This window comes from Halyomorpha halys, unplaced genomic scaffold, assembly GCF_000696795.3.
Source record: "Halyomorpha halys isolate HHAL.00 unplaced genomic scaffold, Hhal_1.1 Scaffold2269.1, whole genome shotgun sequence".
In the NCBI taxonomy this organism is placed as follows: Eukaryota; Metazoa; Arthropoda; class Insecta; order Hemiptera; family Pentatomidae; genus Halyomorpha; species Halyomorpha halys.
Genome location: NW_027105858.1, coordinates 131661 through 148343, shown reverse-complemented (window position 1 = coordinate 148343; position 16683 = coordinate 131661). Strand labels below are relative to the sequence as shown.

At 29.0% G+C, this 16683-nt stretch overlaps 1 long non-coding RNA gene across 1 annotated transcript in view; it reads left to right on the top strand.

The window, feature by feature from the left end:
• The first annotated feature begins 317 nt into the window (after positions 1-317).
• Positions 318-16683, top strand: part of LOC106691347 (uncharacterized) — a 117192-nt gene continuing 100826 nt past the window's right edge. The window contains exon 1 of the long non-coding RNA XR_010845167.1: positions 318-361. This is a non-coding gene — a long non-coding RNA (uncharacterized lncRNA). The remainder of the gene's footprint in view (positions 362-16683) is intronic.

The window sequence follows — 16683 nt, the reverse complement described above, 5'->3', positions numbered from 1 at the left end:
ATGTCGATTTTTTGATGATAGTTGCAAGAGTAGGATATTGTGTAGAACAAGAAAAGAGTAAAATATTAGTTCGAAAAGTTATCTTGTGTGCTGATTAGGCAGTTAATTTGGTTGATGTAAGCTATTCTTTCAGTATTTTTTATTCCCAGAATTCCTATTATGCATTTGAACTGGATTCTTTGCTATTTACAAAACAGCATTATAATGTTATGACTGATACAAAGCTAAATTTTCGTAAGCTGTTTTTTGGGATTAGTCTGAAATTGCTTGGTGTGTCTCATGAAAAACGTTGAAACTCAATATTAAACATTTTCTGTTTGTTTCAGATTGCAAGTTCTCAACTCCGTTTCAGTATTTAGTCGTAAGTATTCAATATTATTTTTATTATAAATAAAATTATAGTTACTAAACCTAAAAAAAAGTTATCTTAGATTTAAACATAAATTGTTGATGACCTTCATACTTACACACATACTATAAACACCATAGTGACTAGCCAGGGCATTTTCCAAATTTTGAAAAGTCAATAAATATGAAAGAAAAACTTTATATATGTAACGTCAAATATTATGGCATGTATCATGGTGTATTAATCTATTTTTGTTCCAAGAGCTTAAAAAAAATGTTTCCCTAATGTGTACTAGTACATTAAATTGATGTTTTTTCCGTTCATTGCCTCAAAATATTTTAGAAGTACTAAGATAAATAAAATTTACTAAAAAATAAAAAGTAGTATTTAAAAAAAGTCACCAAGTTCCTTGAAGACGTTTTGGTAGAATTAAATTCTTTTAATACTTCAAAATAAATTATTTTATTTATTTAAATGTTTATTTAATAGTAAATTGCCATTCTCAGTCTCCATTAAGTTCTGTAGAAAGAATCAATGAACTTTGGACTTTAAATTACAATTTTAGAGATATATTTTATAGTTTCAATTTTATTTTATGTTTGTATTACAAAAATGTCGTTAATTTCTTTTCATCGTATTTTTAATTTATTTAACATTTGTTTGTATTTATTTTTTATTCTAATACGTTTTTTATACTGGCCGAAAAAAGAAACCTCAGTGGAATTAATTACTTTAGGCATCTTAATAAAATAATAGGTGAATTAAAAAAAATATATGTTCGATACCAGAATTATCCAAACTGCGAAAGGCTAAAATAATATTTAATATTAGGGATCTTTTATACCTTATATGCATTGCAGTAATGCATTGCGGGTCTGCTGTACGCCGGCGGCTTTGTGCAATAATGTGAACACACTTCGCTACTTACTGTAGTTAGATAACATCTGGCATAAAAGAAAAGCTTTGAATTTATATTGAATTGGACTTATTTTAAAGGTAGCACAGTCTAATGTCAGGTTACGTCCTCTACTCTTAACTTCCTACGTACTGTCCCAAAGCTATAATAAAGTAACCTCAGTCTACAGTACAATCTACGGAAAACGTCATATAGAGACAAAAAAAAGCCACAGTAGTCTTCAATTAAAAATAAAATAACATAAATAAAACTTTCGCCCGTTAATAAGTAAATCAGTCACTAGTGATACCCAGGATATATCAGTTATATGAGATATAACTGCAATTTGAAATTTCATAATTATATTATTATAGTTACAATTGAATATAGTTAAACGTAAAATAAATTATTTTAAGATCTTTTTTTTATTCAAATTGTTTAACCTTAATTGAATATTTGGAATAGGACCAATAGGAGGTGTTTGGAGTTCTTTTACAGACTTTTACGACACCAATTCTTTTTAAGTAATTGTTGCGCTCTGTGTCCGAACAGTGTGTTATTTTTTTAATAATATATTTGCAGAAGTGAAAATTTAAATACTTTTGACTTATGTACTAATGAATGTCATGATGTCTGATAGGACGAGAATTTGGTACTATAACTGAAGTTTTTAATTTGAGACAAATATGACTTTTGTGTTGGCTATTTGAACTCAGAAATTGTATTTTTTCAAAGAAAAAACAATTGTCTTTATTTTGGCTGACGTTTCATACAAACAAACTTTATTGTTTGGAATTTTATATTCTCCTTATTTTAAGAGAATCGTCACGATTATAAAATATTATATTCCAAAATCTCCATATTGGCTCCAGTCCTGTCTGCAAGTTTAGAGAAGATGAACAGAATACCGAGAAAATATTCAAATTATTTTCTGAGGGGATGCTGATCTGGCCTTCTCCAACTGAGTTACGGAGAAATATATGGAAGCCTGAAGAAATCTGGCCATCTAATGGAAGAACATCGAAGAAATATTGCATTACCTCTTGTTGTATTTTCTACTTTTCAGTTGTTTACTTACTGGAAACTAATGAAACTGTATACACTTAGCCAAAAGTCAAATGATGGAGACAACGCCTAATTTAATGTAATCATTGTGTTAACTGAAAGAGACATATATTTTAAGCATTTGACGGAGTACGAGGTTAAACATATAAGTAATAAAAACTAAAATGAAAGTTACAGTTTTAATTTCTTATTAGTTAAGGAAATTTATACTATTTTTTTTTTAAAAATAAGTTATTTATTTTATTTTACTCATTTCCTTACTTTAATATGACTGAAAAGAAAAATCAATCTTTATTATGGAATACTTGGTCTCCTAAGAATAACAATTTTTATTTATGGCATTCTGAAAGTCAAATACAAAAAAAAAAGATAATTATTTTGCCTGATGTACCAAGGTAAAACCAGAACAGCGATATATGTTGGACAAGATACAAATATATTTATTACAAATATTGGCTTGGTGCCATAAATCAATCAAACAGCAAAGTTTTTAATATGTAATTTTTGTGAAAAGTGTATCTTGAAAGCAGGACGGACACCCTAGGGCATTATAGATCGGGGCGCTCGGTACCTGTTGCTTCGTCGTAAACAACTCTTCCAAAAGACGCCGTCAGCTGGCCAGTCCTCGAGCGGATTGCGTAATCAGTGCTTCTCTACTGGTTTTGGACAAGTTGCAAGAGTAATAAAACTTTGATTATTAGGTTGTTAAATGAGCAGTAATTTTTAAAGAGTTGATTACATTTATGAGAGGTTTATTAAATGTCTCTGCCCAACTAAGTTTCATCAGAAAAATTGACAATCGGGACATTATATTAAGTAATATTAAAAAAATGTTTGAGCGTAAGGTTAGTTTTTATTAATAAAAAAAAATATAGAGAGCAAATTCAATATTTCTTCCTAATAAGACAATATTCTTATATTGAGCGATGATAACAGTCATCGAGATTTTTAAGGGATTCTCCTCATATCACCAGATGAATTGCTTCATCTAACTCCCTTTTGTCTCTTTCCCTTTGCAGAATCTTCTGTGTTTCAGTCCATTTTTATTATAATGAATTTAGAGATACTTTCGCTCGCCGACTTATTATTGTATTTTCTCTTGACGATTTATTTTGAATTGTATTTATTTACAATTATATATATATGCTTTCAAAACAACAAAAATTACCTTTATATATAAACACATATTTTATAATATTTTTTCCAGAAGATTAAAAAGTGCTTAAATTAGAGAACTGTGCGTTATAAACACTATAATAATACTTTATTACTTCAAAAATGATAGAATATTCACTATCTGATATGAATATAGTCACCATCTTTCATTCATCAATGTCGTAATTTCCGAGACAAGAAAAACAACTTTAAAACTTCATTTTATACATAAATTGAATATCGTTTGAACTGCCCATTTCCAATTCCAGTCTCTGAAATCATATATTAAATATCTTAAACAATTAAAAAAATAAATATAATAATAATAATAATAATAAAACTTTATTTATTCTGAGATGAGTCCCTTTAGAATAATACAGAGAATCGACAGATGAGGGCTGAGGAGCCTCAGAGTTACTTAAACAAAAATACAAAGAAATTTAATAGCCATTATTTGGACAAACGAAGTTGAGCTATGGGGCTCCACTAAACCACCTAATTCCTCTCGAATCCAATCCTTACAGTCCAAAATTCTTAATGCTCCTTACTTTGTCATAAATCAAATCATCCATCAGGACCTCAATGTCCCCTATGTTGCCGATTTGGCCAGAACCAGATACCAATCCTTCCATTATAAACTCCCCAATCACCTAAACCAACTCGTTTTTAACCTGGCTTCTCCTTCACTACCTAATAATCCTCCTAGACGTCTGAAAAGAAGATGGCCTCGAGATCTTCTCCTTTAGAAATGTTTTTGGAGTTCTATCAATAGGTAGATTCTCCACATGTTTTTACCATGTCATAATATCACTTACAGCAAATTTACTTGATGTGTATATATGTATACAGTTGTAAATATCAATAAATAAATTATTTAAAAAAATAGTCATTATAAAAATAATTATAAGTGTCAGTCTCACTTTTATCAGTTGAAGAATAAAAAAAAAAAATAATAAATAAAAAAGAGAAAAGAAAGCGATGTAAAAATAATTAAGAATGTTATAATAGTTTATATACATATTTATAATTATATTGATTTACAGTTTTATGGGGTCTGAAATAATTGAATAGGCGGGATTTAAAGGTAGAGAGGGTATTGGAGCGACGGATGTTGGAAGGGATGGAGTTCCATAAGGATGAGTCTCGGATGAAGAAAGATCTACCAAAAGCAGCGGTTCGGTGGGGCCTTGTGTATAAATCTGAAGAGTGGGAACGGGTATTGCGGGAACGAATAGAAGATTTGAATTGAAGGAGCTCGGCGATGCACATCATTTTCTGAAACTATAACTTAAAAAAAAGTTATAATTCAAAATATTTATATCATAAATTAAAATATAAAAATTCATATCACCACAGTTATGGTAACACTTCTTATAAATATAATTGGGTGAAAGCAAAAATATAAATATTTTAATTATTAATAATTACAAAATTACCTATTATTAGCCTTATCGTTCAATTGTTTAAGAAATTCATTTTTAAAATTATTAATCATCTTAATTTTAAATGATGCATGTACTTGTATTTCATTTATCTGTAATTAAGCATCATTTATTATGTTTTTTTATCTCACATTTGATAAGATTCAAACATCAATGTATTAATTATTTTAATATGCACCATAACACATTTTCTTGCACACGTCTCCTTTGGCAACTGATAAGTCTATATTATCAGATAACTCTACATCTATGTAGTGCTAAAGCTCACTGTCTAGGATTATGAATTTCACACTAAACGCTACAGTTGTTTTACTGCCATTACATACTTTTCCTAATGTAACATCATACCTATGTACAATATACCCACGAACGTTTGACCGTACTACTCTGTTAGTAAATGTCATGCGTGCAATGATCACTGAGTCGAACCTCAGCTGTCACAACAGAATAAATAAATTATCTGTTACAGTTGGACTTGAATCCGAATCCAAGTTTGATGTATAACCTATTGATCTACCTCAATCCTTTATTTAGTTTAATAGTTTATTTAATTTTGCTTAAAATAGCTATGTGACTAAATAATATTCATTATGTTAATAATTGTAATATTAAAAAAATATTTTCAACTACTTAAGCTAAATTTTTACCTATGCTTCAAGCATCTAATGATTACATATAACATTACATTACTATAACATTACGGTTATGATATTAATATTTTGGGCAAAATGATATCTTATTTTATCCCAGTTATTAAATACAAATCATTCGAATTACGTCCGAGAAGCTTGGGATGAATTTTGTTCTATTCACATTTTGAATAGCTAGGTGAGTTGGACTGAATTTGAAAGGTCTGTCAAATGTCAATCGTAAGCTAAAGGTGCTTATTCCCTGTTTCCTATAAATTACATTACATTTATTTCGTGCTGCTATATTCACACACAAATGGGTAATTAATTATCAGTTTTAAATATGTCGGAATGAATCCTTTCAACAAACGTTTCGGACAGTTTGCCCATTTTCAAATTTAATTGTCAAAAACAAAATATTGCACTTAAGATTTATTAACAATCGATTTATTTAATGCTTGAAAATTATTTTTTTTTAAAAAGTGTTAATTTTTTTAAAAATTTTATTTGGTTCTATTTAATATGATATTGCAGTAATAAAGCTTGGTATAAACTCTCAAGAGACATTTCTCTATCCTTCCATCAGAACGGCCATTGATTTTCGCTGTTGAATAGCCTGTATGACTGTAATCACCGGACTAAAGCCTATAGAGTTGGGCAAAGCGAGGTCGAACCCTCTGTGGCCAAACTTTTCAGTGTCTATGACAACAAAGTAAAATTAATATTTTAACAATATGAAATAATATGTTTGGTTTATAAAATCCTAAAATATTAATCAATGTTAGAGGCATTAAAAAGAAAAGAAGAACGGAGGATATTTAAAAACATAATTAATGTATTCTACACAGACATAATTAATAAAATATGCAAAAATAAACAGTACCTAACACCACTATCTAAAATAGTGGAAAGGTCCCCTGTAAGAGGGTACAGTGTTGTGTGGTAATTAAATAGATGAAAAATTAGTCATATGTGTAGTAGTAGTATCTACACATATGACTAATTTTTAATTGTTTTTAATTAATTTTTAATTTTTAATTTAATTAATTGTAAATATTTTTTGGTAACAGTTTTTATGAATTATAAATAAAAACAATTCCAACGAAAATTGAAATTAAAATGACCAAAGAAAACAAATTAAGATAGCTAGGCTATGCATAATAATAATCAAAGCTAAAAAATAAAGAAATGAAAATTTATTCATAGATCAAAACTTTAATATAACAAAAAACTTTATAACTACATATATAGTTACAAAGTTTTTTGTTATATTAAAGTTTTGTTCTATGAATAAACTTTATAAATTTAAATATAATCTTGTGCTAGACATAGACTTCAAAACTATAATCTTCTTTTGCTATTAAACAATTGTTTTATTAATTAATGACATTCAAATTAAATAATACAGTATATCTTAAACTATACATACCTATAAAACTAAATCAGTTATTATTCTAAATCAGTTTTTATAGTCTTTAGTTCACTGAAACACTCATACAATCATAAATGACATATATCAGTCTCAGAGATTATTTTCTTTAAAACCATGTGTTAACCTCACTTAATTGTTATTTAGAGGTGGGGATAGGTTATAGCCTGAAGGTAAGCATATTTACAATCTTACAAGCATCTTTATAGCGATCCCTTTAACAAAAAATATTCTCTCGTCTGTTTATGGTGGAAGCAATGCCATTACTATAACCATTAATAAAATAAATAACTTTAATTAATGTAAATATAATCAGAATAGAAAATGTTAAACCTTTATAAACACTCTCGTATACAAAGTAGATAAGCATCTTTATATATATATATATTGTTTTAGGTTTTGTTGTTTACTGATGCATATACGCTTTAAAACATATTTATAATTTATTAACTGTTTAATTTTATATTTTTAGAAAAATTCATGAAAATTTTTTAAAAACTACATTATTTCTAACACATAAAGAAGGAGAAATTAAAATATATTTTTGTGATGTCGTTTATTTCACTTCACGAATTTAGATTATTAATATTTAAACTCCTTATTTTATTACTAAATATTGACAATTAAGCCAATTGGGCGTTGATGATGGCATCTATCTAGTGATTTTGTTTTTTGTGTTCCTACGATTTTTTCGGGGTGTTTTCTTAAAAGAATAACTTTGCGTTTACGTTATTATAACAGCTAACTAAAGGATAAGCATTGTAATCAACCAACAATTTGTTCATTGTAATTTTATTTTTTAATTATCCTATTTCACTATTTTACTCACGTTTATGTTCCGAATAATTTCAAAATGGCACTACCAAGTTCTTCAGTTATATTGGGTATTTTTTAGGTCTTGTTTAAAGGCGTAGAACTTCTTGGTTGTCAATGTTCATGGATTGTTATAATTATAAAGCTAATCACGCACATAGACATTCACTCACGCACAAATGTACATGATTCCAACGTTAAAATAAAATTTAAGTTCGAGTATAACTATAATTTAAAAAAGGATGCAATTTTAAAATTTTAAACACCAATTAGACTTTAGCTTCCTCATCTGCGAGAACTTCAGATAAATTTGGGATCAGTCCTATTCTGTTTATTGGTGGTAAATATTAATGGCATTCTTCAGAAATATGTTTAATCCTGAGAATGGACAACAATACGTTGGAGGTGGCTGTTTCTAATCATGTGAGAGGGCGTGAGGACAGTATGTGGCAGGATGTCGACCATGGCTTTACTACTCTTTTGATTTCTTTTAATTTACTCGGAAAGCTTTCATCCCACATGACCTGACATCTTTCCTATATTTTTATTTTAAGAGGTCTTCCGAGTTTTGAGATAATAAGAACGGTAACCCAGATAAAATTTATAGACATGCCTTGATGCCTGAAATCCAATTATACTGAAGATTGAGGTTATCTCCTTGTTTATCTGTTTTCTCAATTCCTTTATCGATGCTACATAACATATTTATATACAATTAATATTATCCAATTACGTTTATATATATTTTATAACACTAAGGAAGGTTTAGATTATAACATATATTTATATCGTAATTATGAAAAATGATGTACTCATTTTACTATCAAGTACCATTAACTGAAGAATCTTTAATTCTCTCAAAAAATAGGATTCAACGATAATAAATTGTATAATATTCAATAAACCCTCGTTATAACAAATTTAATGAGACCTGTAAATGTGTAGTTTGCTATGAAGAACTTCTTAATACACGAATAAAAACAAAAATGATTAGGATAACTATTTGGATAAAAACAATTTTTTTTAACAACACAGCGTATATAAAGTTTCATTTATTATAACCATTTATACTAAATATAGAAAGAAAGAATATGCTCATGCGCGCAAAAATATTATATATTTTTTTCACTAACTGAAATTTTCAACCAGCTCAATTAGTAAACTTTTAAGTTACTTAGATATGGTGAATTAGTTTTATTTATCGTTGTCTTATTAGTAAAATTATGTCATAAGTTTAAGGTTTAACACTTTTAACTATAAAAATATAAAAGGTCGAATCCAAATACAGGTATATTACTATCATACAAAGTCATTTTTTACATTTAATAAGAATTTTTTTTTTTAATTGCGTTGAATAATTTTCATTCTTAATCGTTTTACAGCATTTTTTGCCATGCTGGTTCAAAATTTTAGGTTATAACTTTATTAAAGACTGTAAAAGTGTAACAAAAATCTCATGAGTGTTACAACAAAACAAATAAAAAATCATATTTATTTTAGACCCTATGCTATTTTCTTCTAGCGTTTCTAAAGATTAGGTAGCGAAGAATAAATAGTTTAACTTACACCTTTTGTAGAGTGAAGATCATGGAGCATCAGTTATCAGATAAATATTAAATTAATAATCATGAATAAATAAAAGGAAAGTGAATTATTATTTATTGGGTTCAAGGAAATTAATAAAATTTTAATTTGAACAATTAATAATGTTTTACATTATATAATTGATATTATAATATATTTCAAGTTTATTGTAGCCAACTTCTTTCAAATTAGAAGTTCATATAACAGGAATTAATAGGTTAGGACGCAGGTACTGTAGGGAAATAAACGTATTTCTTCGACTTTGGTTCCTAAAGAGGGGTTCCTTCCATTCGATTTCATAGTAGCGGGCTTTCTAAAACTAATAGATTACAATAATTATATTTTTACTGAAATTGATATAATTTCTATCTAAGTATACTGGTATATTATTTACAAATTAATTTAAATAATGATCCATCAAATTGTAAACTGAATATTTCTTTTATTAAGTTTGTTTTGTTACTTATGAATATATTACATTCATTGAGTAGTTTTTATGTTTTAATATTAATTTAAGTGCGAAGTTATATATGCCCTCTTGGAAATATAAAATAGAAGTCCCTTGTAACTTGCGAGGAAGTCGCTTAGGGTCTTTGCCACCCATAAATGCAGATAAGTTTATGTGCAGTAATAAACGTTTACTCTACAGAAGTAAATATAATTAAAATTTAATCCAAAGGAATATAAACTCTGACGACAAGTTATATTCTGAGCAAGTTTTTCCTTGCCTTTGTTTGATACTTCAGCTTGTAATGAACTAAGAGCAAACCAGTTATAAATATTTTATGGTTCTGGTGTCTTTGTTGAGTTTAAAATCTGTGATCCCATGATTTGAAGACCTACGTTTCTTTTTTTTCTTAGTTTTAAAACACCACAACCAAAACAAACATTGATTTTGTTTAACCAACTAGCAATTTTCTGCTTTCTTACCGGCGTCCATATTAGAGTAAGCTCGGTTAGTTCCTAGGAGTAGTTTAAGGGAAACTAGGCTATATAAGGTGAACTAATATAATTAAGTTCGTGGTTGTGTAGAGATTTATGGAGCTTTTATAGTCTGGTATATTGAATGTATACTTCTTTTTTTTTTGGGCCCGTTAACGCGAAATTCTGTTGGGTGTGATCCTTTAAAAACATTTTTTTTTTTGTTTTGTTTTTTTACGATATTGTCAGTTTAAACTTTAAATCATGACCGATTTGTTATGAATCATTTCCGCTTTGTCGAATCTTATTACACTTAGAATTTTTATTTTTAATTAATTACTCATTCCTTAAATATCTAATGGCGCTACTATACATTTACCAAACTATTGGTAAATTCCGCATGCGAAAGAGGGTTGATGGGCTATTTGGATTGGCTGATAGAAGTTGGGCTGGATTTGTGGCCGTCTTGTTGACCGTCGTTTTTGGACTGAAATCAAAGGCCGTTTTGGCAAGCGCTTGTGTTGCATATACTCTACAATGTTTTATTTAACTATAGAATTTTTACAACCCCATTTTATAATTAACTCTTGTTTAAGATTGTATGATTTAAAGTTTTTTTTTCTATTAAATGTAAATATACGTTTTTAAATCTTGCCAACTAACTTTTGTAGTATATTTTTTCATTTAAATTTTATCATAGCAGAAGTATACAGTTATAAAGACAATATATGTCAGAGTAATTAAATTAACTAGTTTCTGGTTAAATTCTAAAACGAAACGTGAATTTATTTGGTATCTAGTTCCATTTCTATACATTTTTATTCATTTATTCAGGTTTTAGAATTTCAAGTTCATTTCTGATATTTACGCTTCCCTTCATTCCGTCTATTTATGTTTAGTTTCATTTTATAATAAAAAGAACTTGTTCAAATGGAATGAAATATCCGCCACAAGCCCGTTGAACACCATGTTTGTGTCTCTTTAACACATAAATGTGTGCATATCGATGTTTGTTAGTTTTCTTGTTACCCAAGCATTTAGAGTTATGTATTTGCGGTAAGTAGCAAGCGTGGGGCTTATTAGATAATACCTAAATCTCTACTGTGTCTGTATTTATCTAGTACGATATGGTAGGGAATCTCGCTCGCCGGTTTATATTTATTATAAATTACATTTTATCAAGACTTTCCTGTATCATTTCTCAATATTTACGTTAATGTTACGTTAATTATTTAAGTTAATGTTCAAACTAGAACCAGATGCAAAAAAAAAAAAAATTGATTTTTCTATGATCATCTTAATTTTATTCTTTCAGTGAAATTTTTTTCTTCATATTTAATCTCGTATCATTAATTTTTATTTAAACAAATAGTCATGAAGTTTACACCTTCTTGAAAACTACCTATGTTTGAATCTTGAATTACTGGTATTCATTAACTTTGGTTGATGGGTATAAAATATAAAGATAAAATAAATGTTGGGAAAAATTGATGGTTACAAAATAAAATAAATTAGAGATTTTTATTTTTTAAAAAATAAATTGGGTGTTATTATATTTACAAGAGTTTGACAATTTGTTGGTTTGTTTTAGTTATATTTTCTAATAACTAACAAAGATAATAAAAATATTTTTAGAGTATGAAGTTTTTATATAACTAAAGGAAATCTTCTGGAAATGAGGCTCTCGATCTTAAAATACGGTAACATACAAACAAAAAAAATTTACAGCGCTTGTTAGTTACATTGTGTTACTTCCGATCAGAAGTCATCTACCATAACCTACTAACAATTAAAAAACCAATCTCCTAAAGATCCTTTAAGAATCCTAAGAAAGATCTGCCAAGATCGCAATATCCTCAATGCTGACACCTAGTTCTTCTAAGAAGGTCCTTGTTCTATATGGTATTGTTCCGCGAGATCCTAACCAGAGTCCTATCACGGTGAACTCTCTATCTTCGAAGGTCTTGCGGAATTTTTCCTTAAGGAAATGGATGCATTTTTCATATATTTCCTTTTTTTCCCTTTCCACTCCACCTTCCTGTTTGAGGTCATTGCTCTCAAATCTTACCGTCAGATCCAAAGCCAAAGCCGTGCCTCCAACTATTGTAAATGCGACAATATCGGCGTATCTTACGGACCCTTCGGTATCAACGCAATAAACCTCCTCGAAGCAGGTGAAGTCTTTTCTTTCAAGGAACTTCGTCAATTCTTCTTTAACCATGTAGTTTCGGCGTGTTATAAGGAGGGAGTTGCTGGGGCATTTTCCTAGCACATGGGCTGGTGTTTCAGACGCAAATGCGGCAGAGAGACCCAACTTCTCCTTACTGTCCACTGGCCCCTGAGACTCCACGCAGGGGTGCGTAAAAGAGGTAATGCGCTTTTAAAAATTCAAACACCCAAGTGGCTTTAACTTCTTCATCTGTGAGAGCTTCACATAAGGGGTCAGTGCTTTTCTCTTTATTATTGATAAATAGTGTGATGATTCTTCAAAAATATGTTTAATGTTATGAATGGACTGACAATATTGGCACGTTGGAGCTGGCAGTTTTCTAATCAAATGAGAGTGCGTGAGTACAGGATGGCCTATTCTCAAGCGGGTTTGATCAACTTCCTCCCTGCGGCCGCTGCGGTAGGATGTCGACCTTATTTTAACTACTATTTTGATTTCTTTGAATTTTCTCCGAGAGCTTTTATCCCAGATGGCCTGGTATCATTCCGACACTTAAGGAAGGATGCCATTATAGGAAAAAAACAGAATAATAATGCTGAACCATATCTTTTTTATGCATTGGGAAACGTCAGCGCCAATGAATATTAAGGTCAGTTCAATAATACTGCGTCTTAATTTTGTATAACTCTTAGTACACTTAAGAAAAAAGTGAATGTTCCTTTAACTGGTTGGATTCTGAATTCATTAGGTATGAATGTACACGAATATATCAAAAATAAAGATAGTAAAAATCTTTCTAGATTTTATTTAATTAGTTCTAAGCTATGGAGCAGCTTTGGTGTTACAAAGCACCTCAGATACAGTCACATGAGATATTCAGTGATTGGCCGGACCCAGGGTCTCTTGAGGCTGCTCTACATTGCAAATGGTCTGGGGTCCAGTCTGAGAGGTCTAGGATATACATGTTAGTAGTCTGTGATTTCGAGAGGCTCTATTTGTATTTAGATAATTGGCTCTCGAATAACTGGTTTAATGTTGTTTATTTACTGTTTGTTTTATTATCAATTAATTATGTTTACATTCAGAATTGGAATGTATTTTTAACCCGATGTAAGAACTCATGTATATGTTTAGACAAGAGTTGTTAGGATTGTTTGAGCCCATACTATTTATAGATTTTTTATACTACATAAATAAATGAAGCATAATGATAATATTGGTTATTTATACCTTGGTAACTTGTTCTAATTTTAATAAGCATAAGGAATTCAATAAGAAAATAAATAATTTAAAAATGAATACAGATTTGTTCATGAATTTACGTATTATTCTAAATTAAAGAAAAAAAAAACTATCGTATTTTAGCAATATATGGAACATATAGTAAGTGAAAGTATTCCGATCGTGCAAAATTTTTAATTAGAGTTTTTAACGTAAATACAAGCTTAGTTGTCCCTTTAGTCAAAATGACCAAGTCTCATAAAATGTTCAGTGTGTGAACAGGTTAGCTCAAAAACGAAAAATTTTACGAAACAGAAATTTCATATTTGAGGTGGATATATATCTCTAATTACATAGCAACTTTTTTTCGATAAAATCGACAGATCTTATGTGACTTTATTGAATCGATTTATCACATATTTTTGATTTTCCCCAAAGTGGCTCTAACGATTTATATTAAACTTGACATGGCAATGTACAATTAAATGGTATTATATATCAGCTTATCCTCATTGAAATAGTGTGACGGATTTTTAAATATCTTTCTCTAAAGTATCATTAATTTTGTTTATTTGAAACAAAAAAAAAATAAACAGTACGCATTAGCAATAATAAAAACAAGATACAAACAAAATATTAAAGAACTTTATTAATGACTTAAGGAGAAAAATGGTAAAATTTATAAATCCGATTTAAACGGAAAAATTCGTGCGGTCTGCAGCTTCTTCGATTGCATTGCAACTTCGTTATCTTTTTTTATGAAATACCAATGTTTTTTATAGTTAGCTTTATTTATTAAATTATTTTAATTATTTTCTAAATCACGAGGAAGGAACAAATATTTAACATCTAAAACTGAGACGCTGAATTAATGTTGACATAATTCTAATTCTAATTTACTCTAGAAATGAACTGGGCCATTTTCAATCCAGTTATTGATACTTAAATAATTCAGAAGCAATTAAATAATATTACTTATACTTTATGTCCTCTTCATATTCAGATAATGTATTCACAAAGACTAATTTATTCATGCATTTTAAATTTTAAAATCAATCATTTTATGTTGATTTCTAGTTCTTTTTTTTCTGTTTATATTAATAAATTTAAAAATGTTGCAGAAAATAATTATAAAACAAGAATTTTATAAAGAAGCTTACAATAACTAAGCTTTTTAGAGTAATTATAATAATAACACTTTAATTAATACTTTGCTTAGCCATTTGATATAATGCCATCACTTTAGCAGAAAAAAAAATGAAAGTTGTTTGAAAAGGTTTTAAATTTTATGATTGGAAAACTATTCATTTTATGGCATAAGAATACATAATGTTATTTCTTATTATGAACGCTAGGAGGTTAAGATGGTCATGTGGCGCGAAGTAATCCATCAGGACACCTCTACATAACGATAAATACCAGCATAGTTGGCAAGGGACTACCTGAGAGGTCAAAAACCCGATGGATATACAGACTCAATAAAGATGCGAAAGAGCTGCATGCAGCAAACTGGAAAGCAGTTGCCCAAGACAGGCAGGTGGGGTAAAGGTTGCTTTGGGTGGTCATAGATCTACAAGGTCTGTTGAGCCAACTATAAAAAATAAATAAACAAAATAAAATTTTATAAAATTCAAAATAATTTAAAAATTAAGTAATGGAATGCCTAGCTATTTATTTTATGAGAAAATAAGCCAGGATTTGATTTATAAACAATTAATTTCTATGGCTATTTTCTGGATCAGGATAGAAATTTGTGACTGAGTTTCATTTCCTTTGTTTTGTTTTTTTAATATTTGCACTTTTAAATTTGAAGAATACACGAATCTGTTGCACAACTGTGAGTAAACACAAAACAATTTTTGCAAGTGTACCTAAAATTCTAAAAGTATTTTAATGATAAAAAGACCAATTATAAAAATACATAATTAATAATTATTTTTTGGGGAACTTCAAAACAAAATCTGTAATGCCAGACTTAATACAGATTTTTAAGCTTATGTAAGGATTGATTTTTATTGAAAATTCTCAAATTTAAGATAACTTGATTAAAGACACCATTTAAACATTAATCAATATTTTCGTTTTGTCTCAAATTCAAGGTTTTGTTTTTGTTATTTTTCCCCACTGGAATTGTTTTTTAACTAGACATTAGTAGTTTTTGTTGTAAAATTAGTTGATATTTAATTTTATCGCTACCATTTTTAATTTTAGAGTTCAATAAATTTTTAATAGAATCAATAATAATAAATCTATAAATATGATTGGCCACTCAACACGTAATTACCTCAAAAGGAGGGGATGCCTTTAGACGTGGGATGTACTCCTTAAACCTTCAGGGGAGTTTATGTTGCTGAAATCGTATCAAGTTGGTTGGGTATGATATCATGGGAAGAAGATTAAGTGAGGAATTGGGTTGAAAGGGGAAAGAGGATTCTAAAAGGGCGGCTGCATAAATTGAAAGGGCCAGGTTACTTATTAAAATTCAGTCCTAAGAGAGCTATAAACCGCACAATTCCAGAAACTAAATAGGTAATAGTTTATATGCATTGTAGAGATAAAACAAACCTTATTATTTTTCACATATATTCAGGTTTTATTCTATGGATTTGTTTATTTTTTTTATTAGTTTTACATTTAATTTGTTCTATTTGTAGTGATGAGCACAACCATTCAGTTTTGTTTCAGAGTTGTTCTATACGTTTATATTGTTCTAAACGTTGCATTAGAGTATCTTAGTTAATTCTTGGTTCTCAACGCTGTCTCGTTGTGAGATGATTGTTGGATGATAGTACTGTTGCTAATTTTGCTTTCCCATTCTTCTCCCGTGGAGGGCCAGCAGATCCCTGGTCTATTTTACTCCATGTGGCTAATGAAGAGATTAAGAGTAGAAAAATTCCTTTAACATGTAAAAGTAAACATGGCGAATCGAGTCAACTCGGCCAACAGAGAGCAGCACATTAGCTTCAGTGCCGTATTATTATTATTATTATTATTATTATTATTATTATTA